We start from the raw sequence: 25,758 nt of genomic DNA on the forward strand, positions 1-25,758 counted from the left end.
TGTGTGTATGTATATGTATGTGTGTATATATATATATATATACCTGTATATTTATATATATTTCTCAATGTATCTATATTGATGCATGCATATATACACAACCATATACATGTATCTTGTGTGAACATACATATACAACCAAAAATATCTATAATTATTTCTTTACCTATTTATATTAAAGTCATCAGTTCACACCAACACCTCCAATTTCAACTGAATACTAGAGAATTCATAATGTCCTTCTCCCTCTCAATATTTGTAACTTTATTTTATGACAATAAGAAACCTGGCTCCCATTTTCTACAATATGGTTAATTATTTGCTTTGACCATGAATACGCAGAAAGTAGTTTTCAGATTTGTTAACCAATTACTTTGTGAAAAAGAAACCTATGAACCAGAGACCAACATATTTTAGAATTTTGTCTTTAGACTAAAGCACATAATCTACTGAAAAGTTACTTTATTTGGTTCTTTTTTTTCTTTTCCTCTACTGTGGTTACATTATTTCCTCAAATATGGTTTACAAAATGTGCTTCTATTTGTATTATGTTTTAGTATTCCCCTTGTACATTTTTATATTTTTCTTTTATGAGAATTTGAAACACGAACATAGTTGTAAAAGTGAGACTATTCAAAAATGGCTCATCAGAGAAACATTATTCCACACCCTATACTTCTCTACTTCCCATTTTTCTCACCCATGTTCTGTAAGTACCCAGTTTCATTAAACTCTAGTTTATCTTTTCTGTGTTTCTACATGTTCAGTTAAAAGATAGCATATCTTCTCATTTACCCACCTTACAGAAGGAATGGTATTCTTTGTGTGTTTTTGTGTTTTGATTTTTTTTTTGAATTATATATACTGAAAATTATTCCACATCATAGCAATTTTTCTTATCCCCAATCTTTTATTCTGGCTGCATTGTACTCCATTATGTAGATATATGATAATTTACTGAACCCCTCTTTTCTGTATGAGCATATAGGTCTGAACATTTCTCATTTATCATCAAAGTGGCAATGGATATTCCTACATAGGAATTTTTCTATTTTTGGAGATATATCTTCAGATAAATTCCTAGAAATTGGATTTCTTGGACTAATGTGAAGATACATGTAATTTTGTTGAATATTGACAAAATCTCCATAAATTTATTACCAACTATTATTCCAAAGAGCATCTCATGAGTATCAGAGTAACTGTTTTTCCACCTCCTTACCTACAGACCCTATTGTTATATTTTTTTTTAAAAATCTTTCACCAGTCTTGTATATAAGGAATGGAAATCTGGCATAATTTTGTTTTCTGTATTTTTATTATGAGAGAGATTAAATATCTAGACAGGAGAAGACTTTAGATATTAGGACTTTAGCCCCAATAAATAGATAAGGAAGTTGAGTTCCAGAGAAACTTAATTGTCCAAGTCAAGATATGTATATACACACACACTCACTCATATTGGATTAGGTAAATTAAACCATATGTATCTCAATATCCTATCAATGATAGCCAGCTAGTTGTTTCTGGAGATACAGTGGGGAGGATAATCAGGCATCCTACCTGTAATGAACTTGTACTCTAGGGGATATACTTTAAGGAGAGGTTACACATATTAATAAAATACAGAAAAATTATATTATAGCTAGTTGTAATTTAATTTCTCTGTTGTTAGAGTGTATAATAGAAATGATTGACCTTGTCAGTGAGGTTACCCTGAATATTCCTCAAGGAGTAAGAACTGAGTTTGCATAAAGGATGAGTGCACATTAATTAGGTCACGGAGAGCACTGAGGACCAGATAGAAGATAGGGTGTGTGTCCAGAGAGTACAACAGGTGTCAAGAGCAGAAAGCAGACCACTGGCTGTCACAAGGAGAGAAAGGACAGTGTGTGGGGTATGAGGGGTCTGTAAAGAGAGATTGATGAATTGATGTGATTCTTGAAGATCAAAAATTTAAAATTATTCAAGCTGAGGAAAGGGAGATGACATGATCTTTTGGAAAGTATTCAACTTAGTGGCAAAATGGAGAATTCATACAGTGGAGCAAATTTGGATTGAGGAGATAAATTCTGAAGCTCTGCAAGAGGCCAGGCTTTTTTTTTTTTTTAACCATACTTTATCCATTCAGATTATTTTTTTAAAGATTTTATTTATTTATTCATGAGAGACACAGAGAGAGAGAGAGAGAGAGAGAGAGAATGGCAGAGACACTGGCCAAGGGAGAAGCAGGCTCCATGCAGGGAGCCTGATGTGGGACTCGATCCCAGGTCTCCAGGATCACACCCTGAGCTGAAGGCGGCGCTAAACTGCTGTGCCACCCAGGCTGCCCCAGGCCAGGCTTTTATGGAAGTGTTGATAATAAGAGATTCTTTAATTCAAAATTTGACTTCTGAGTTTCCCTTATATTCAGGCCCTGAGTTAGGGTCTGGAAGTAGAAAGAGGTAAATAGATATGATCAATATTTAAGAGTTAAAGTAGACAATCCATGTTGGTAGTTTGGGGTGTGAAGTACAAGAGACATAATTTAAGGATAACTCAACTTTCTGGCTTGTGGAAAACAAAATGTTCAGTGATTTCGAAGGCGACTTATATTTGGGGAGGAAATTCAAACCTTTGGACCAGACATTTTGAGAATTTGTGAAGACTTTGAGACATCTTTTGGAAGCTGTCAGAGGTTCAGCTGGGCAGGGAAGTTCAGAGCTCAAAGAGATATCTGAGTCAGAGATGCAGGGTAGTTTGTGAGTTGCTTGCAAATAGACAATGTTCAAGGTGTTGGTGTAGGTGAAGTCCTACACCAACACCTTGAGAGTGAAAGTGAGGGTGAGAGTGAGAGTGAGGGTGAGAGTGAGGGTGAGAGTGAGAGTGAGGGTGAGAGTGAATAGGAGGAGGGAAGAGCAGGGCTTGGACTGAGGCTTGAGGAACACCAGCACTGAATGCCTGTGGGTGGAGGGAAATAAATTTAGCAAGAGCAGTAGGAGGGAAACCAGAATGGTACAGAATCATGGAACCTAATTGACTCTGGTTTTTGAAGAAGCGGGGACATATTGATAATGTCAAATTCTTCTAATAGAGTAGAAAAAAAACTAAAACTATTTATTTGGTTTAATGACAAGGAGCCCCTTCTTGATTTCAGTGAAAATTGACATGTGATGGAGAGATGAAGTCATGAAGGAGAAGGAGGAAGTTTGGCTGTAAAGAGTTAAAAAAAAAGGAGATTGGAAGCTGCAAAAGATTTTCATTGAAAATGTGTAAATTTGCTCTGGGCCTGAGATTCTATGTTTTTATTATTATTATTCCCTTTAGTTCCATGCTTTATCAAGCCATGCAGGTGTGGCTCTTAGGTTCTCATAGGAGGTTTCCCAAGATATCAATTTAGAAAAAAAAAAAAAACCCACCTGGAGTTCTGGAAAACACACACGGAGATCCTCCACTAAGCAAATCATCTCAGAGAAGAAGTTCCCAGGTTGCTGTTGGAAGGGTTCCCGGGATAGGAAGATAACATCTGACAACCAACATAAGGGTTTTATCTTTATTAACCAAAGTGCAGCTCTGGGGAACATCTCAATATGAATAAATGATGTTTTTACTAATGCAGCCAACATTCAAAAGTAACAAATCCACTGCTTTACATGGCAAGCAGTAGTGACAGTTCTGTTTTCCTAAATAATCTGTCTCATTAACAGGAGCTGTCTACTTTTTAAGCATTAATTCACTGAATGCTGCCACTTGGATAAACACAAACTGCTTGCAACAGATATATATGCTTTATGATCCCCCAAACCTTGCATTTCTATGGCTCCTTTCGTTTTTATTGAGTGAATTTTATTGTGGCAAAAAGGTTGCAAAGTGAGACTTGTCACTTTCCGGTGGCAGTAATTTAGCATCTAACAAGCAAAACTCATAAGCCCTGGAGAAGTGCAGTAGCTCAGGAACTGATGCTGGGGGCGCAAATGGAGTTGACTTTCCAAGGCAGTGGATGTGACTCAGAAATGGAAATGAGGCTGAGAAAGCAATCTCCACTGTGTACATGAGAACGAACAAAGGGAAATACAGATCCGACAACTAGAAGATGTGAAACCAACTAAGACGGGCAGCTGATGTCATAGGAGTAATGTTAATAAAATAATCAGTATATTGATAATAGCCCTCATTGATCAAGTGCCACAAACTATGTTGTCATGCCCTGTACCACGGGTTTTACAAACACTACCATTTCATTCCTACCTTATAAATTCTTCAAAGGTCTTAACTTTTTGAAACTCTATTTAACAATCTAAAAAAAATGGAATAAAAATGACTGAAGTCAAAAGCAAGTTCAATCATGGAGATAGATTTTACATTTTGGTTCATTTTTCAAACTCTGAACTATCCTGTCCATCACTGAACAGGTAATAAGGGTTCTTCTACTTATAATTGCAAATCAGCTATGACTCAGTAAGCTAGAAGTTAAGTAAGTGAGAAGTTTACATATGAGCTGCCCCACATGTGAAATAAGGAGATTGAATTAGACAAAATCATCTGATCCTATTCAGAATTAACTATATTTACTCTTTATATTGCTAGAAACTTATTCAGAGACGCTGCTTCCTAAATCCCTACTGCCACTAGGGAAAACAAAACCTAAAGAGTCCTTCACAACTGAAGCCCAGGATGCATAAATGAAGAATTAAGTGGGTCAATGCATGATTGATCAAAGGCCTATGTCTCCAGCACTATTTTAAGTGCTGTGGCGATGCAGTGACATGTGAGGCTCAAAATGAGTATCTCTCATGTCCCTGGGCTGAGATGTTTTCTGATGTAGGAATTCTTAGATTAGGTGGAATGCTCAGATGTCATCAAAATAGATCTGTCTTTAGCATTCTTGATGCAAGAATTCTTTTTTTTTTTCACTTTTATTTCCGTATATGTAGTGTCATTGGAGGGCACAATATATTTTCCCTGAGAGAGTAAATATGGGTATTACTATTATGTGACTATTCATAAATACAAGTGAGTTCATATCTATACTTATTTTAATATCAGAATCTCTGAGATGAAAAAGTATTAGTATAAAACATACAACTTCATAACAGATATCTTATATATTATAAAACTTGGTATTCAAATCAATTTCTGCAATAGCAATATTGATATACCAGATTGTTGCTTAATATTTATTTTGCTTATCTTCCCTCTATTTTTGTTAGATATACCACTTGTCATTATATAAAATACTTATTTAAAAATCTGAGACGCATTTTTTAAACATAAAAATATAATTAAAGACTATGCATGTTGCTGCAAACAGCAAGATTTCATTCTTTGGTATGACTTAATAATACATACATATTAATACTTCCTTTTTTCATTTATCCGTCGATTAGGCAATTAGGTTGTTTCCACATCTTGGCTATTGTAAATAATGCTGCAATGAACATGAACATATGTATAACTTTAGGTATCTTTACACATTTTTATATCAACTCATGAAATAAGTTGAAGCTACAGATTTAGCATATGGTAAAGAAAGAAAATTAAAAATATCATTTAGGTTAAAATTTTAATTTAAATGTATACTTTATACCTTTAGATCCAATAATTCCACCCTCAGAATTTACTCTAGAGATGTAATTAGAGAAGTGTGTAAAGATATAAATATAAGAATGTTCGCTGAGCACTGAGAAATGCATAGAATTGTTGAACCATATTGTATACCTGTAACTAATACAGTATCACACATTAACTATACTGGAATTAAAATGGAAAAGTTAGTAAAGAGAGTTTATCGCAGCCATGTTGATAGTATTGGAGAATCTGCAATAATATGCATGTTCAACAATGGTAATTGGTTAAATTATAACTTCTATACAATAGAATATGATAAAGCTATTAAAATGATGTAAGTATATTGAGGTAGAAATAGGTTCACATTTTGTTGCCTTAAAAAGGTACAAGGTATAGCATAGATTCATTTTCAAAAGGAAAAAATTTAGAGTGAGAGGGTTATTTTTAGATGGTGGTTGATGAATAGTTTTTATTCATGCTTATCTTGAAATTTTATTTGCTCTTGTATATATATAATTTTGTACAATGAAATAATTGAGAAAAATATTAGTGAAGATTTTGAGCATTTAAAAATATTTTTCTTAGTTCAAGTTTGCTGGAATTATTACTTCCAATTGGCTAATAAGTATGAAACCTAGGATTTTGAAATTCTTTTTTTTTTAGCTGAGTGCCAACTAGTCAAGATAATATATTTAGCTTTTAGAATTAAAATGCGATCACCTGAATAAACCATAGATTGGTTTTTCATGCTTCTCTGCTGGGGTCATAGTGTCCATTGATAGAATGACCAAACTTGGAGAGGAAAGCAGGCAATATGTTTTCTTGGACAATACCTACACTAGGGATCTAGGGATGTTGCATTCATTCTCATTATGAATCATTCTGCACCTACTCCTGCCTCTTTCCTGATACAGAGAAAACACTTGGGGTTCCTTCTGTGATGTTCTGACTTCAAAAGTATTCTCCTTTAAGTATGCTCTTCTATTAAATATGATCTGGTCACGTGAGGAAATATGACTTTGAGCATCTTATCTCCAAGAGAAGATCTTGTTCAAATGGACACTGAGGTCTCAGGGTTCTTTGTTTCACTCTGTTACTCTGAGTCACTGTGAATAAAAATATGACTGAGAGCTTATGTTGACTGATCTGAGAAGCCAACCTACCTAATGCTAAACTATTAGTAGAAAACATGCATCATGGCTGTAAGTTAATTCCTTAATATATGTACTATTGCATTCAATCAATTTGTACTGAATTAATTGTATTGGATTTCACTGAATTGAAATGATCTGACAATGCTCAATGCCATAAATAAACGAGTAGAATAACCTTAAAGTGAATTTTTATATACAGATGAAAAGGCTGAGACCTTAAAAAGAGGCTTGCCAATTTTACCTTACTCCTAAGTTCCCTGTCTTAGTTTCTATTTTATAATTCTCCTGCATACAGATTAGATGGTATGTCTGTTAAGGAATTATTTCCCCTGTCCCTGTACATTTAACTTAAGCCACTTATCATACTTGGGGTGCTCATCCCTTCCATACTGCTTATATAGAATCTTACCCTATCAAATAATGCCTCCCAGAAACTTAATTACCTTGCCTCCAATATTCAGGCAAGAGTCTTTGTTTTCAGATAAGTAGCATATCTGAGTGCCTCTCACATATGTCTAATGAAAAACCAGATGTAATGAATGCTGGCTGCATTAAAGAATCAATGGATAGAGTCTAACATATAAAATATAAGATTTATATAAGATTTATCTGAGTCTCTCTTCTATCTATCTATCTCTATAATATATTCTTTTATATATTAGGTTTATTTGGACATACACTTTCTTCTTTGCTTGATGCCAAGCCATTTTAGGCCAGTGATTATGTCAGTGGTGACTCTGTACTTTGCCTCTTCTTCTCTAACAGTGACTGGCACAGTTCTTCAAATAGATTAGAAATTCAATATAAATTGATTAAATGCAAGATTTTATACACTAATGAATAAACTTGTTGCCATCATGCATGTTTTACACTTGTCACATGGTAATATTCTCATGTTGCCATGTATTATTTGTTAGCCATTTTCTTTTTATTGAACAGGAAATCAATTGAAGAAAGAACCTACATATTGTGCATATTTATATATGCATTACCTTCTTCCATTTCTGTGTCTGAAGCTGAAGAACTCATGTCTCCCACTCATCATGTGTTTGTTGAATAAATGAATAAATCTTAGCATAAAAAGATATCATCCCATCCTTCCAGGTTTTTTATTTATTTACTCCTTCATTCTTGTTATTTGGGGTACTTCTTCTGTGCCAGACATTAAATTATTCACTGCATATCCCAAACATTCAGCACATCCTCACTTAACATCAATTCTCTCTCTGTGTGTGTGTGTGCAGACTCATCGAAGAGTTCATTGTTTAGAGAGGGTAGAAGAAGTAGGTGTTATGCTTATATTTAAGTGAAAAGAGCATTTATATTCTGCTTTCCTACTATGATAATACTAAATATGTGCAGATGACATGGTGAGAAATTCAGTTTCCTGCAAGAAGCACTAAGCTACTCTAAACATAGACCCATACTCTGAGTACAAACTCAGATTAAAGGGGTCAGGAAGTCAGTATATACATTTCTAAAAGGTAGAGAAAGTCCAGGCAAGATGTGTACTTAGGACATTCAGACAACAAAGAAGAATCCAAAGCTGGAACTATTCAGAAGTGAAGGGCCTCAGGCATTTGTCATGGTGGAAATCTACTTCTGAGCCACGGCCCTTAGTAAAGCTTTTATTTTAAGGAGTTAGAATAAAAGAACAGCAAGCCACACTTGAAGAATGTTAACAAAGAAATCCTGACACTCTCTTGGCATAAAAATATTTTCATGTAATAAGACTTTGTAGAAGTCTCAGTTCTTTGATAACAACAGTAACATAACATTCCTCATTAAGACTTATGAAAATGAACCAAAGAAAAATAGAAAAAAGTCATCAATGTGAACATTATAGAATGGTAGATCATTTCAGATTTATATAGATATTAAAATAGAAAATAATCTGAACAAACATCATTATCAGTGGTGGAATATAAATTACCCACAGAAAGATGGAAAAAGGAATATATATGTGCCCTTTATAATCCTTTACTTAACATTTTATTGGATATCTTAACTATTTCAATAAGACAGGCAAATAAAAGGCATCAGTTTGGAAAAGCTTTGTTTTGTTTTATTTTGTTTAAATATCTGCTAGTTTTCTTGAATGTCGAATATGCCCTTAGTATATCTAAGTACTAAGATTAAAGTATTAAAGTACAGAAGATTAAATTAATAAATAAATTTGACAAAGCAGTAAGGTCCATATGTAAAAGTTAATTTTATTTCTACATATCACCAATAAAGAAATGTAACAAATTTTAAAGTCAGTCTGCTTTTACATGGCAACAAATATCATCAAATATTTGGGAATAAATATTTTTTAAAATGTCCAAAACTCTATACAGAAGACCACAAATGTTATTGATATAAAATGTTTAAGGTTATAGAAGTGTACATATTTGCTGCATGAACTAGAAAAATCAATAATGTGAAAAATTTAATTTTCCTGGAAATGTTTTATAAAGTGAACACAGACTGTAAGTCCCATTAGGATACTCTGAAATTGTAAACTGATTCTAAAGTATATTTGGGAATTCTAAGAGGAAAAAAAAGCCAAGATAATCTTTTGGAAGAAAAAAAGCCAGAGAAACTATACTACCAAATAATAATACTTGTTACCAAGCTACAGTAATAGAGTTAGTGTGGTATTGACAGAAGGATTGACAAATTACCATAGGAACACAATAGAAAAATCATCAACAGACCCAAAATTATATTGTCATCTTTCTATACATAAATGATATGGTATAAATGGAAAAGGATGGATATTTAAATAATTTAGGCTACTATATTGGCTACCCATATTGAAAAATATATATATAGTATTCTACCACCCAGAATATTTTTTTTTAATTTCAGGCAAATTACAAATTTAACTAGAAAAATAACTCTGCCTTTAAAAAGCATAGGAAAATATCTTTGTTATCTTAAGGCAGGCAAATATTTTTTTCAAAAAATGACTATTGCTAAACTGGACTAAATTCATATTTTCTTAAACCAAAAGAGGTATCAAGAAAGCAAAGAAAAGTCCATTTCCCATACTTCTATATCTACCTGTATCATTAAACATAGATATATAGGTAGGTCAAAAAACAAGCCCTCTTTATACCATGCATTTAAAATATTAATTTGAAATGAATCATAAATTGTCTTAAAAGATATCCTTCTAAAAATTAGAGAAATAGGATTTTGGAGAAGGCAAAATTGCCTAAATGTAAAACAAGAGGGACAAGCCACAAAATAAAAGCCACAAAATAAAATACTAATAATACAGACATTAAAATTGAAAACTTTCCATTCAACAGCATTAAGAGAATGAAAAAGAAAACCACTAAATGGAGAAAAATTGCAATGCATTTATGTAATAAATGACTCATCACCAGAATATACAAATAACCCCTTCAGATTAATGATTGAGAAGCTAAAACCCAATAGAAAATGGATAATATAATTGAACCACCTCCACAGAATGAGATATGTCAAATAACTATGTTAAAAGATGGTCAAAGGCATGTCATTATGACATGTAAATTAAAACTATTGTGGGAACACCTGGGTGGCTCAGATGGTTAAGTGTCTGCCTTCAGCTCAGGTCATGATCCCAGGGTCCTGGAATCAAGCCCCATGTCAGAAACCCTGCTCATGGAGAGTTTGCTTCTCCCTCTCTCTCTCTGACCCTCTCTTGTGCTCTCTCTCTCTCTCTCTCTCTCTCTCTTAAATACATTAAAAAATCTTTTAAAAAAAACTACTGTGAGAAACCCCTACAAACTCAAATTATTAAAATGATAAAGACAGATGATATTAAGTGTAGGTAATGAAGAAGTGGTACACTCACTGCAGCTGTGAGTATAAATGTGCTATAACACGATTTAAAACTCTTTGCATTGGGGCACCTGAGTGACTCAGTGGTTGAGCATCTACTTTTGGTTCAGGTCGTGATCCTGGGGTTCTGGAATCGAGTTCTGCATCAGGCTCTCCTGCAGGGAGCCTGCTTCTCCCTCCACCTATGTCTCTGTGTCTCTCATGAATAAATAAATAAAATCTTTTTTAAAAATAAAACTCTTTGCATCAGCTAAAGCTGAATACATGCATCTCTTATGGTGCAATGATTCTACTCCCAGGTATCTACTTAATAGAAATTCTAAATCTCCAAAAGCTCTACAAAAGAATTTTCAACAATAGTTAAATAAACTGTGATATATTCTCATCTAAAAACACTAGGCAACAGTGAGAATGAGTGAACTATGAGCTGCATACAGCAGTGTAGATGAATATCACAGTCTAACTCTGAGGAAGAGAAGCCAGACACAAGAAGTATATGATATATATATATATATATATATATATATATATATATATGCATTTCTATCAGGTTTGAACACAGACAGCAATAATCTATAGTGTTAGAAGTCCATGTATCAGTTACTTTTCTTGGGGAGAGGGCAATGGCTATAGGGACTGGAGAGAATGAGACCATTTTGTCCACATTTCCCCTTCTTATAAAGACAGCAGTTAGACTGGATTAGGATCTACCCTCACAACCTGATTTTAACTTAATCACTGGCTAGTAGAATGGGACACCTGCACCCCAATGTTTATAGCAGCAATGTCCACAATAGTCAAACTGTGAAAGGAGCCTCGGTGTCCATCGAAAGATGAATGGATAAAGAAGATGTGGTTTATGTATACAATGGAATATTACTCAGCCATTAGAAATGACAAATACCCACCATTTGCTTCAACGTGGATGGAACTGGAGGGTATTATGCTGAGTGAAATGAGTCAATCGGAGAAGGACAAACATTATATGTTCTCATTCATTTGGGGAATATAAATAATAGTGAAAGAGAATAGAAGAGAAGGGAGAAGAAATGGGTAGGAAATATCAGAAAGAGAGACAGAACATAAAGACTCCTAACTCTGGGAAACGAACTAGGGGTGGTGGAAGGGGAGGAGGGCGGGGAGTGGGGGTGAATGGATGACGGGCACTGAGGGGGGCCCTTGACGGGATGAGCACTGGGTGTTATTCTGTATGTTGGTAAATTGAACACCAATAAAAAATAAATTTATTATTATAAAAAAAATTTTAAAAGAATGGTTGAAAAAAGATAGCCTAGCAAGAGAGTTTGAAGGAAGGGGAATAAAGGGTAGGGACCAAATACTCTTAGAGGAGCAAGCAGCCTGAATACAAACCAAGGAGATGCAGGAAATTATTCATGTTACCAAAAGTGGTTCAACTAGCATAATTTCTGAGTATGAATCATTGAGTAGTGAAGGATGAGGCAAGAATAGTTAGGCTTTTGTTTTGTCCAGTTATGAAAAACCAAGACTATAGATGGTATTAGGGTATGTGGGCTTTTGATGAGGAATTTGATGGATATGACATTTGTCTCGTATGAAAGTTGATAACCAACAAACAATTATTATAACTAGGAATCACTTTAAATTATGAAGTGGACTAGAAACCATTAGGCCATAACACACTCCCAAATGTATTTTAATCCTATTTAGATTGAGGAAAACGTATTTTATATTTTAGGATTTAAATGTCAAGTGTGCCACATTAAAAAAAATTTCTCTAGAAAAATTATCCAAAAGAAATACAACCTGACTGTGGACTTCCTTGCCTATCATTGTTTCTGTCTTAACACCAGCATTTCAGCTGGGCACGATCAGGTGTATAACATTGTTCCATTGCCCACAGGCCTGCAATTCAGGACATGGTTTGGCCTGAAGTTTTTCTTTCTGCATCTTACCAAGGGCACAGATCTAGATCAGCCAAAGGCAGGGCTAACTATTCTAGGAGTGCTGTGTTAGCCCAACAAGGGGATTCAGGCCCAGAAAATGTGAAAGCATCTGAAAGCTCATTTGTTCTTTTCTCTCCCCGTGCCTTTTTTAAAATTTATTTTCCCTTCAATTTCTATTATTTTCTTTTCTTCACTTCAATTTTTCCTTAAAATCTGTCATTGGCTTCTCTTTTTTCTCTATCCCTGCCTCCATCAAATACTTCTATAGTTTAAGATCATGTACTGCAGATTTCCCAGTTCAGCCTTTTTGTGTGTCTCTGCCTCTCTCTGCCAAGAGTACCCTCAGTCAGTCCTTGATTCTATTTCTTTGGCTCCTATGATTCACTGAACCTTCATTTCTGCCATGAATCCTTTCCTCAGTTCTCCAGCTGACACAGACCTCTTCCACTTCTGAAAGCCTGTCCCTCTGAGAGTCTGTCCTACCCACTTGCCACTTACCCACCATTACACCAATGATAGATGCACCTCAAAAGATGCATTTGAGGAGACTTATATACCCAGACAATACTATATGCTCATTTGATGTTCACTGATCAATTCTCTTGCTGGTGAGAAAGAGGAAATGAAAAAACAGAGAGCTGTACTTAAACAGGCTTCTTACTGACCCCTCTATTTTTCTATAATCTTTTCTCTGTATACTTTCTGTTATGAGTTCCCCTCATCCTTTCTTGGCCTCTGTTTCATTTTCCTACCTGTTCTACTTTCTCACTTTCTCTGATTCTTTAACAGGTGGTTATATACTTTTTCTCCTACTCCTTCTTTGAAAGATTCCCGAGACCACCGTGCAGACAGCCTCCACTTTCTCTGTGTCTCTCTTTACCTCTGCTTCTCTTCTGCCCTCCTCCTCTTCCGCCCTCCTCCTCTTCTGCCTTCTCCTTTTTCTACTTCTCATGTGGGCCTCCTCTTTCCTGTTCACCCACCCACACACTCTGAGTAATTCAAGTTTTATTTAGAAGGAGTCAAAATAAAATTGCTTGAGGGCTCAGACCATGTAGGCCAAGCTTTGCCTGGAGACAATATTTACAGCTGAGTGATAAATAGGGATTGCTGTCAAGGGATTGGTGGCTTGTTAACTAAGCAAGCCTGGAAATATTGCCATAAGAATTGTTGAATGTGGGAGAGTTCATACTTAATGGCTTTTGCATTAAAATAAAAAATAAATAAATAAATAAATAAATAGGCAAATAACAACCAACACAAAGAGAATTAATGTGGTCAGTTTGAAGATAGAGTTGTGATGCAAGGTTAGGCTTGTCAGAACAGACTCTCACCTGGCCTGGAGACATCCCCTTCAGGATAAGACAAAAATTACTTCGTAATTGAGGCTGACAATTTGCAATATCTGAGATCTAGCCTTTGGACAAGTAGTGGCTCTTTCTAAATATATCAGTCTCCTGTCTCAAAGTACTAGAACTATAGTAATGGCTGGGGTTCAGGCATAGAGAAAAAAGAAAGAAGTTCCTCTTTTGGACTGGAGTATGGATTTCTTTTTTTCTCCCTAAGAACCAGAAGTCATATATTTGATTCCGTGAATAAGGTGCAAGTTCTTTCTGTGCTCAGAGATGGACTGAATCATCAATACCTCTACAGTTAGGTTTAGCTAAGTTCTTAAATTATGACAAATAAAATGTAGATGTAAGTCTTATACATATAACTATATAACTATTCCATGCATCCTCCCAATCTCCATATCTTTCCCTAGTTGTGATTGGTTGAAGAAAATTTTCAAATGGTAAGTCTCAAGGTAGAAAAAGCCTGAAAGCCTGAGTGATACCTGAAGAAGTCATTCAGAAAAAGAAGAAGAAAGAAGAAGAAGAAGAAGAAGAAGAAGAAGAAGAAGAAGAAGAAGAAGAAGAAGAAGAAGAAGAAGGAGGAGGAGGAGGAGGAGGAGGAGGAGGAGGAGGAGGAGGAGGAGGAGGAGACATGCACAGACACCCGCCCAATTAAAAATGCCAAAAAAGTTTTGGTCAGGCTATAGAATATGAAATAAGTGTTCATTTTATTTTTTAAAGATTTATTTAGAGAGTGTGCAGTAGGTGGGATAGAGGGTTGAGGGAGAGAGAAACTTAAGCAGACTCTGAAATGAGCACAGACCCTGATGTGGGACTCTATCTCATGACCCTGAGATCAGGACCTGAGCCGAAACCAAGAGTTGGATACTTACCTGACTGCACCCCCCAGGATCTCCAGTCTTCATTTTATGAAGAAAATAAACAATGGACAGAAATTAGTCTACTGTGACAAATACAGGATCATCGAATAGTTGGCAGCAAGATTGATCAGAATGAACATAAGCTGGTTATGATCTTCCAGCTTTGCCACTCCTAATTTTTTTAAAGCTCCTCATTCCTAGAAAACAAGTCCCAATCTCAGTTCATGTGGTTTGGTTGGCCCCAATGTCCTCCATATTCAGAGGTGGCATGAGACTCACGTCTGGATAATCAGCATATTCAATCTTTTAGACTCTCAGTTATATATGATATATATATATATATATATATTTGTGTGTGTGTGTATATATACATATATATATGGATTAATAAACAAAAATGGTCCAATGAAAATGAATCTTGAGACATGCTAGAGCCAACTGGAAAGAAAACTCTTTAATAGATTTGTTGCTACAAGAAAGTCAGTTTGGATCTCCTGGAGTTGTCCATGAGGGAAAGCTTTCTTAAGAATGAAGCCAGCATGGTACAAAGCAAAAAGCTGAGATAGACACAGTTTCTCAATAACAATGTGTGGGAAATATCAGAAAGGGAGACAGAACGTAAAGACTGCTAACTCTGGGAAACGAACTAGGGGTGTTGGAAGGGGAGGAGGGCGGGGGGTGGGAGTGAATGGGTGACGGGCACTGGGGGTTATTCTGTATGTTAGTAAATTGAACACCAATAAAAATAAATAAATAAATAAATAAATAAATAAATAAATAAATAAATAAACATTGGTTGAACATCCAAAGCCAACTATTCCTGAAATGAGATAGCTTTGAACTTTTTATCTATGTAGGCAATAAATTCACTTTTCCTTTAAGAAAATCCAAGTAATATTTCTGAGAATCAGGACTAAAATAGTTGTTTTGAATCCTTTTATCTGACCTCCTAACACCCTGCACCTGTAGGCTAGGTAAAGCAGCTCCAAATAAAGGTAAAAATGGGAAGAGAAGATGTGTGAGATGCAATATCTTCTTGTATGGTCATCATTCAAAGAAACAACTAATACTGAGCTTAGTACACAGAGAACACTCAATAAACATTTTTGATGGATCAGCTAAATATTCTGTACCATGTTAATAATATTTGACTCTTTGATTTCTTATGCAATCTTAATCATAAAACTTCCTTATGACTAGTATGAAAATATGATTTTTCCTCAAAACTGAGATACTTCTGAGAGTAAAAGAAGGAGCTCTTAATAATTACACCAAAATAACATGCATAAACTGGGACTTCCCTGGCAAAGCTGGGCATATATTTTTCTTATATGTAAATAGGGATTTTTGATATAAACACATATATAAACGTATTTATTCAAATCCCAGGAATGATACCCAATTCTGATTTATTCTCTCTAGAAAATAAAGAATAAAGAGAAGTCTGAGTTTATTTTAAAAAAAAGCAAGAAATCATAAATAAGAATTATCCAGTGAGATTTTTTTTGTTTCTCCTAAGATAAAAAAAATTGTGAATATATATACATACATAAAACATTGAATTTTCATGAGGGCCATAAGAAACTCTATAGTCATTGTGATCTTCTTCTAGAAAATTAATTCATGCTCAATGCACGAATTCTTACCTGGCAGATCTAATGCTTGATTACTTCTTTCTTTCCCTTCTTTCTTTCTTTATTTTTTCATTCATCTATAAATTAAGGAAATATTGACTGAATCTTTAATGTTCCATTCACTGTGCTAAGACATAGATTAGTCTTAGGCATTTAAGGGGTTTAAAAAAAAAGAAAAAGAGTTTGACTTCTTCCTTGCCAATTCGAATGCCTTTAATGTCTTTTTGTTGTCTGATTGCTGAGGCTAGGACTTCCAGTACTATTTGAATAGCAGTGGTGAGAATGGACATCCCTGTCTTGTTCCTGATCTTAGGGGAAAGGCTCCCAGTGCTTCCCCATTGAGAATTATATTTGCTGTGGACTTTTCGTAGATGGCTTTTAAGATGTTGAGGAATGTTCCCTCTATCCCTACACTCTGAAAAGTTTTGATCAAGAATGGATGCTGTATTTTGTCAAATGCTTTCTCTGCATCTAATGAGAGGATCATATGGTTCTTGGTTTTTCTCTTGCTGATACGATGAATCACATTGATTGTTTTATGAATGTTGAACCAGCCTTGTGTCCCGGGGATAAATCCTACTTGGTCATGGTGAATAATTTTCTTAATGTACTGTTGGATCCTATTGCCTAGTATCCTGTTGAGAATTTTTGCATCCATGTTCATCAGGGATATTGGTCTGTAATTCTCCTTTTTGGTGGGGTCTTTGTCTGGTTTTGGAATTAAGGTGATGCTGGCCTCATAGAATGAATTTGGAAGTACTCCATCTCTTTCTATCTTTCCAAACAGCCTTAGTAGAATAGGTGTGGTTTCTTCTTTAAACGTTTGATAGAATTCCTCTGGGAAGCCATCTGTCCCTGGACTTTTGTGTCTTGGGAGGTTTCTTATGACTGCTCTTCGCCGATGACATGATACTCTACATAGAAAACCCAAAAGCCTCCACCCCAAGATTACTAGAACTCATACAGCAATTTGGTTGTGTGGCAGGATACAAAATCAATGCCCAGAAATCAGTGGCTTTTCTATACACTAACCATGAGATTGAAGAAAGAGAAATTAAGGAGTCAATCCCATTTACAATTACACCCAAAAGCATAAGATACTTAGGAATAAACCTAACCAAAGAGGTAAAGGATCTATACCCTAAAAACTACAGAACACTTCTGAAAGAAATTGAGAAGACACAAAGAGATGGAAAAATATTCCATGCTCATGGATTGGCAGAATTAATATTGTGAAAATGTCAATGTTACTCAGGGCAATTTACCCGTTTAATGCAGTCCCTATCAAAATACCATGGACTTTCTTCAAGGAGTTAGAACAAATTATTTTATGATTTGTGTGGAATCAGAAAAGACCCCGAAGAGCCAGGGAATTTTAAAAAAGAAAACCAGGGGATCCTTGGGTGGCACAGCGGTTTGGTGCCTGCCTTTGGCCCAGGGCGCGATCCTGGAGACCCCGGATCGAATCCCACATCGGGCTCCCGGTGCATGGAGCCTGCTTCTCCCTCTGCCTGTGTCTCTGCCTCTCTCTCTCTCTCTCTCTCTCTCTCTCTATCATAAATAAATAAAAATTAAGAAAAAAATTTAAAAAGAAAACCATAGCTGGGGGCATCACAATGCCAGATTTCAGGTTGTACTACAAATCTGTGGTCATCAAGACAGTGTGGTACTGGCACAAAAACAGACACATAGATCAATGGAACAAAATAGAGAACCCAGAAGTGGACCCTCAACTTTATGGTCAACTAATATTCGATAAACGAGGAAAGACAATCCATTGGAAGAAAGACAGTCTCTTCAATAAATGGTGCTGGGAAAATTGGACATCCACATGCAGAAGAATAAAATAGACCACCCTCTTACACCATACACAAAGATAAACTCAAAATGGATGAAAGATCTAAATGTGAGACAAGATTCCATCAAAATCCTAGAGGAGAACACAGGCAACACCCTTTTTGAACTCAGCCACAGTAACTTCTTGCAAGATACATCCACGAAGGCAAAAGAATCAAAAGCAAAAATGAACTATTGGGACTTCATCAAGATAAGAAGCTTTTGCACAGCAAAAAATACCATCAACAAAACTAAAAGACAACCTACAGAATGGGAGAAGATATTTGCAAATGACCTATCAGATAAAGGGCTAGTTTCCAAGATCTATAAAGAACTTATTAAACTCAACACCAAAGAAATAAACAATCCAATCATGAAATGGGCAAAAGACATGAAGAGAAATCTCACAGAGGAAGACATAGACATTGCCAACATGCACATGAGAAAATGCTCTGCATCACTTGCCATCAGGGAAATACAAATCAAAACCACAATGAGATCCCACCTCACACCAGTGAGAATGAGGAAAATTAACAAGGCAGGAAACCGCAAATGTTGGAGAGGATGTGGAGAAAAGGGAACCCTCTTACCCTGTTGGTGGGAATGTGAACTGGTGCAGCCACTCTGGAAAACTGTGTGGAGGTTCCTCAAAGAGTTAAAAATAGACCTGCCCTACGACCCAGCAATTGCACTGTTGGGGATTTACCCCAAAGATATAGATGCAGTGAAATGCCGGGACACCTGCACCTGGATGTTTCTAGCAGCAATGTCCACAATAGCCAAACTGTGGAAGGAGCCTCAGTGTCCATTGAAAGATGAATGGATAAAGAAGATGTGGTTTATGTATACAATGGAATATTACTCAGCCATTAGAAATGACCAATACCCATCATTTGCTTCAAGGTGGATGGAACTGGAAGGTATTATGCTGAGTGAAGTAAGTCAATCGGAGAAGGACAAACATTATATGTTCTCATTCATTTGGGGAATGTAAATAATAGTGAAAGGGAATGGAAGGGAAGGGAGAAGAAATGCGTAGGAAATATCAGACAGGGAGACAGAACGTAAAGACTGCTAACTCTGGGTAACGAACTAGGGGTGGTGGAAGGGGAGGAGGGCGGGGGGTGGGGGTGACTGGGTGACGGGCACTGAGGGGGGCACTTGACGGGATGAGCACTGGGTGTTATTCTGTATGTTAGCAAGTTGAACACCAATAAAAAATAAATTTATTATAAAAAATAAAAAAAATAAAAAATAATAAATGGATGAAGATTTTAAAAAAAGAAAAAGAAAAGAAAGCTCACTCATTTGGGGAAGATAAATAATACTTAAAGGGAATAGAGGGGAAGAGAGAAGAAGTGGGTAGGAAATATCAGAAAGGTAGACAGAACATGAACACTCCTAACTCTGGGTAACGAACTAGGGGTGGTGGAAGGGGAGGAGGGTGTGGGGTGAGGGTGAATGGGTGACAGGCACTGAGGGGGGCACTTGACGGGATGAACACTGGGTGTTATTCTGTATGTTGGCAAATTGAACACCGATAAAAAATAAATTTATTATTAAAAAAAAAGAAAGCCAGGAAGAAGTTCATTGAAAGGAAACAAAAGGATGCATTATGTTTGAAGAAGGACATGTGTATTAGGACCTAAATATTCCATGAAGTTAGAGGGTATTCAAAGGACAGAATTAGGATGGCTTTAGGTCTGGGAGGGCCAAAGATATAAGAGTTTGCCTTCCTTTTTACTGACAAGACCATAGATATGCTTTAAAGTACGTGAGTGATAAGGTTATAAAAACTGTGTGGTAGCTAGATTCACAAAGTTGGAGTCCATGATGAAAATAATTTTAAAAAAAAATAATGGTGAACATTAACAGAGCTCCTACTATTTTCTGGACACTGCTGCTTTACATGCTTTAATTCATATAAGCTTCATAAAACCCTATAAGTTAGGTACTCTTACTAAACCCATTTGACTGGGGAGGAAAAAAAAAAGGCACTAATATATTAAGAAACTGCAAGTAGTGTTGTTGGGATTTAAATCAAGACTTTCTTTCTTTCTTTTTTTTTTTTTTTTTAAATCCCTCATGTAATCACCTGAAGAAGGTCTCAGCTAGGGAGAATAACCTTAGGAGAAATGTGAAGAAGCAAAGTATAGGATAAAACTGGAGTGGTAAGATTTTGATATTCTGATCACACAATAATGTCATAAGATCCAGAGAGAGGAAAGAATTGGAAAAATGTTAAATTTAAAACTTGAACTATAGAAGGGATCATATCAGAGGAACCTAATCTCATAGAGCAAGGAGTAACAAGACCCTTAAGAACATGGCTAGGCCACCAAGCAGGTTGGTTTACAATAACTCCACAGGTGCAAAAAGTAAACCTTGAGACTCAGTGGATCAGAATAAGACAAGGTATTAGTCACTGAACAGAATAGAGAAGGAAATGTGAGCATGGAATTACCAATGTGTGTCCCCAAGGCCCACTGAGCGATGTGATAAGCCCATATGGCAGTTACACACTCTATGGACTGCAGTTGAAGAAAACATGGCCAATGGCCCAGTATATTTTATAGCAAGCAGTAAATAGAAGAGTCCCCAGGCTTCAGGGGGTGAGTAGTTGTACTGTAGTCATGCTGCAGATGTCTTGTCCTACTTAATTGCTTACATGACTAACAACAGAAATGGCTCAGTGCCAGGGGATAGTTCTTGAGGTTTGGCACACCCAGTTATAATGGGCAGGGACGGATAGCCTTTCCTAATAGGCATAGTAATGACTTCAGTCAAGATAGGAACTATATGTAGTGCTCATTTTTAAAGTAAATATAATACTCCCAATACATGTAAGAATGTCCTGAATCTGAGATATTGTTAGGATAGAGAACTACTTTCCAAGAACTAGTGAGAGAATAATCACTTAAAGTATTTATCAGTAAGTTGTTAAAGCCAAAGCAAAAAAAAAAAAAAAAAATTGAATAGCATTCTTTTTTTTCCTCTTAGTCAACTAAATCCAGGGAGAAATAATCCCAGTTGCCCCTTTCTCTTCATGTATTTCCTATTTACCCTTCAAGTCCCAACCAAACATGACCTCTAGCACAGTTCTTAAGACAATATGGGTGTCACTAATATTAGTAATCAACAGACTAACTGTAAAACAAAAGAATAAATTTTTTTAAAAAATGATTCTTTTGTGGGAAATGTTTTCCCAGCTCATTCCATTTACTCATCCCCATTCCTATAATACTTGCTATTTTGACTATTCCTTAGGTCCCATATGTATATGACCTTTTGCAACTCATTCTTTTCCTACTTACATTTTACTGGCTTAGAAGCTGTTTAAAGACAAGGCTACTGAGTAAACACCTTTTTATTCCTCAAAGCTTCTAGCAAATTTCCCTGTCCAAGATTAGCCCTAAATCAGGCCTTCATTTTGACACAAGCAGGCAGAAACTTAACATATAGTTTGCATTTGTGCCTATGTTCCCCAAAGAGGAAAACATTGAATAAATAGCTTTCATATTTGAACATTTAGTGTGTGTCCATCACAACACTCCTCTGATTGCATTCATTATCTTATTTAATCACATTAAATCACAGCAGCTCAGAAGGCTGGAATTATTATTCCCATCAAATAGATGAGGACGCTGAGACTGGGAGAGCATGTATAATGTGCAGAGAACTGTAAGGATCCTGAATAGCAGAGCTGGGGTTTGTACCCTTGTATACGGGTTCCCAAGCCCTTGGTGTAACCATAAATGTATCCTGTTTACCTTGATTATGCTGCTACTTTCTCTTAGAAAGACTTAGTTCTTGCCATCATCATTTCTAGAATCTCAGTTTCAACAAGACTATCCCTTTGCAGGCCAGCAGGCTTCCAGGCCACAACCACTGAGTAAGTCTGGGGTACAGCCAACAGATATGGAAGTGGGTGCCACAGTTATTAGGGAAGTTGTTGGCCTTGTTCCACATGACTGCTCTGACCAGCTCATCCTACACACAAGACACTCCTGCCTCTGCTCTCCCAAGGACCAACGGGCTGAGGTTGATGAAGACAGACCCACCTTACTCTCTTCTCCTGAAAGAGGAAGAGCATGGACTTGCCTAACTCCTGTTCTTATCAAGACAAGAGTAGGAATAGAATGAGGAGGAGGGGGAAGAGTAATATTAGTAATGGTAGTAGTGAATAAACTTTCACCTACCAAGTCTCTTAAAACCCCATCACTAAAGAGAAATTTAAATCCTAGGCAGTTGACCCTTTTTCAGCCAACTCAGACTATGGAGCATAACCATCCAGTACAGCATAATCCTTTATTCTAGAGCCTTCATAAGGTCCTTTAGGGACCAGAAGTCCTTTCAACAAATCACTCTCATCTCTAATTTCTGTGTATATTTACTTGTATTTTATAAATACCTTATTTCCTACCAATAATCAATTATGGTAAAGATTAGAATGATTAATAAACAACTAAATTCTAAGCAAACACCCTAATTAATCTTCACAGGAACCCTGTTAGGAATCTGAAATCCCCATTTTTCTGATTCAGATACTGAAGCTCAGGGATTACGTGGCATTCACAAAGCCACTCAACAGTAAGTGGCATCACTAGGGTATTACAGAGGAGAAAACTTTCCTCCTATTCCCTTCTAGGTTCTTCGACAGAAGACAGATTAGCAAGAGAAAAACAAAATTAATTTCATATGTATGGAAGCCCCAAAAGTATGAGACTCAAAGAAGTGAGCGAAGTAGTCAGTTTTTATTCTTCATAGACAAATAAATAATAAATTCGAGAGGAACTGACAAAACAAAGGGGTTTGGCTTGTGGGAGCTAATTAGTGAAGAAATACAACGTTTGTTTATATAGTCTTCTCGATCCCAAATTCCCTATCTCTGATGATAAGAATGTTTCCCTGCCTTCTAATACAAGAAGGGTATCTTCACTTGAGAGATTTATTTTCTGCTTTTAGGAAGGCAAAGGAAGGTCCGTGTCCTTCTTATGCTTGCTATTTCTTAAGCAACTTTAATTCAAGATAATCAATATGCCAGAGTGGGTCCCAAAGTGGCATATTTTGGGATGCCTATTCTATTTCCCTTTCTTGTGAACTCAGCTCCTGTTAATCTGATTGCTTCTGTACAGCAAGTCTGCCTGCCAAATAATAATGCTCTTCATTTGTTTAATGGCTTATAATTTAAAATTTCTTCCATATGAATGATCTGATTGCATCCTCATTGCAGCAGGCAGTGTTCTCTTTTTCATAGATGAAGATACTGAGGTCCAAAGTGTTTAAGAAGATATTTGAGGGAACTCAGCAAGTGAGGGGATGCACTGAGTCAGATCCTAAAGCTCTTCTCGGTAAAGTTCCATCATTGCCCTTCCCAGTGAGTGTTATATGGCTATTCATTCTAGAAGGGTCCATCCTATAACCATCTTTTCTGCCAATGGCAAGCAGACAGGGTTGTATATGTTTTCAAAGGAACACATGGTTGACTAAGAAAAAAGGGAAAAGGATATTTAGGGGCCCAGGGATAAAGCCAAAGGAAGATGCCAAACTGGGATGCCCTGGGTACCCTGAAGTCCAAGGCTCAAGGGGACAGCATGTGGGTAGCAGGCCCCTGGCAACAAGGCCTCTGTGGTATAGCCAGAAAGTCCTGTAGCAAAAACTTGTCATACGTGGCATCTAACAGAGCTGTTCTAGATTCAAGCCCTGATTCTGTTAGCTATAGATTATGACCTTGTGCTGTTGACTTGCCTATTTCAGTACCACTTTATCCATCTGGTGAATAAAGAAACAATGCCTACTTCATGGAGAAGTCAGAGGAGGGAATAGATAAATGTGCATGGCATTGACTTACACAACATGTGCCACCAAAGAGAGAGAATGAAGTCAAGATTCATTTACAAATGGAGGCGATGATATGTAGAGGCTAGTGTGGAAAGGAAGTATGCAAGAGGTTGAAGTCTAGCTCTGTCTTCTACCCTTGTTCCCAGTACTGATTGTGAGTTTAAAATATCAAATTCATTCTACTTTCCTCAGTTTTGCATTGACGCTGACCATGACAACTTAGTACAGAGACAAGAGCCTGCCTTTCCAAGCACCATATCCTGCTCAGTTCCCTCCTAGGTGTGCAATGTACTTTCTTTCCCTTTTATCCAGACCAGATGTATTTCTCCTTTAAGGTCTAAGTTACATCGTTTCCCATAAGTGGTACCTCCATAGCTCACACCAATCTTTATCTCCATTCAATTTGAAGCATATATTGTTTATACAGCCTATTTGGCACTTTTCATAAATACAGTGGCTTGTGATGCCATTAACATGTATTCATACCTTACTGTATTGCCCTGTTGCCTGTTCCTTTAAGAGAAGGAATGGTCATTTTTATTTTGTGTCAGCTATGTTATATAGGCTGGTACCCAGCACATATTAAAAATTTGATAAATATTTGTTGAGTAATAAATTTAAAAGGAGAATAATATTTATTGGGATTGTGATTAACTTAGCACTGAATTAGTGTCCTAGATAAATAATAATGATAGTTCCCATTTATTGGGCTTCATTATTTGACAAGAACTACTCTACAAGCTCCAGAGGGATTGTCTGATCTCATCATTGCAATAACACAAAATACGACAAAACAAAAGAAGAGAGGCTAAGTAAGTGGTTCAAAGGTACACATCTGGTAAGACAGTGCAGTTGAACTTCGATCTCAGGTGGTCTGATTTCAGCCCACATTTTAAACTACGTTACATTGGTTTTCAGGACTTGACTGAGCCGCCTGGGATTTCTTTACATAAAGTAGTAAATGAGTTTTGTTATTGGTCAGAGTGTTGACTTACAAAACTCCAAAAAAGAAAGCTATTGTCACCTCAGATTCCTGGAATGTAACTGCATCTCAATACATTTCCAATCTGGTTTAAATTCTGTCAAATCAACAGTGGAAAAAAAAAAAAAGTGATGTTGAGCGCATCTACTTTTGTACCTGCTCCCACCAGCTTAGTCCGAAATATCCTTTCCATAATTATACATATGTCTTTCTTGCAAAACTTGCAAATGCCCAAATAACCTGAGTGGAGTTTCATTCTTCATGGCAGTTCCCTTCTAGCCATAATAGGCCAGCTGGCAAATATCTCCAAAACATAGTTAAAAATATATTTTTATCTGTAATAGAAATGTCACTTGTCCTAGTATCCCCTTAAGCAGCAGGAGGGGGAGAAGGAGAGTGAGAGATCTATTTTGTGTGATTCTGCTTTTAAAATGCATGGCACTTTGTCCCTTTCAAACAAATGTTTCAATCTTTGAGGAGTTTTTGGGTCCTGCGCCCAAGATTTTTTTTTTTTAATCACTTTCAAGTTTCTCTATAGTCTTGGCTTATTTGGAATTCAGAGTCCTATTTTTAAAAAAATAAAGGAAAAGAAAGAGAAATGGGCTTTCTTCTCCTGTTTTTCTCTGGAAGGTCCAAGGCCATTCTTCTCATCAATTCATGTAGCTCTGCAGGACCCCAGAGGAACAGCCTTGAAACCCAGCTCTGTCAGGGGATACAGCCCTGGAAAGGAAAGGTTTGCTGACTTAACAAAGGCTCCATAGCATGAACAAAAACTAGGAAGAGCTGTTCCCATGTCCTCAGTGTCAATCCC

General features: G+C 36.4%; 1 long non-coding RNA gene across 6 annotated transcripts in view; it reads right to left on the minus strand.

The window, feature by feature from the left end:
* Positions 1–25,758, minus strand: part of LOC140620892 (uncharacterized) — an 85,603-nt gene that overhangs the window by 53,291 nt on the left and 6,554 nt on the right. For 2 of the 6 annotated variants that reach the window (XR_012020621.1, XR_012020618.1), the window contains exons 4-6: positions 16,301–16,365; positions 5,329–5,407; positions 4,225–4,276 (exon numbers count right to left, since the gene is read on the minus strand). The exons of 1 other annotated variant lie outside the window; for it this stretch is intronic. This is a non-coding gene — a long non-coding RNA (uncharacterized lncRNA). Of the gene's footprint in view, positions 1–4,224; positions 4,277–5,328; positions 5,408–14,637; positions 14,694–16,300; positions 16,366–25,758 lie in introns of those variants that run through there. 3 more of the 6 variants (XR_012020622.1, XR_012020620.1, XR_012020619.1) reach the window with 3 other exon arrangements.

Source organism: Canis lupus, chromosome 29 (genome assembly GCF_048164855.1).
Source record: "Canis lupus baileyi chromosome 29, mCanLup2.hap1, whole genome shotgun sequence".
NCBI lineage: Eukaryota > Metazoa > Chordata > Mammalia > Carnivora > Canidae > Canis > Canis lupus.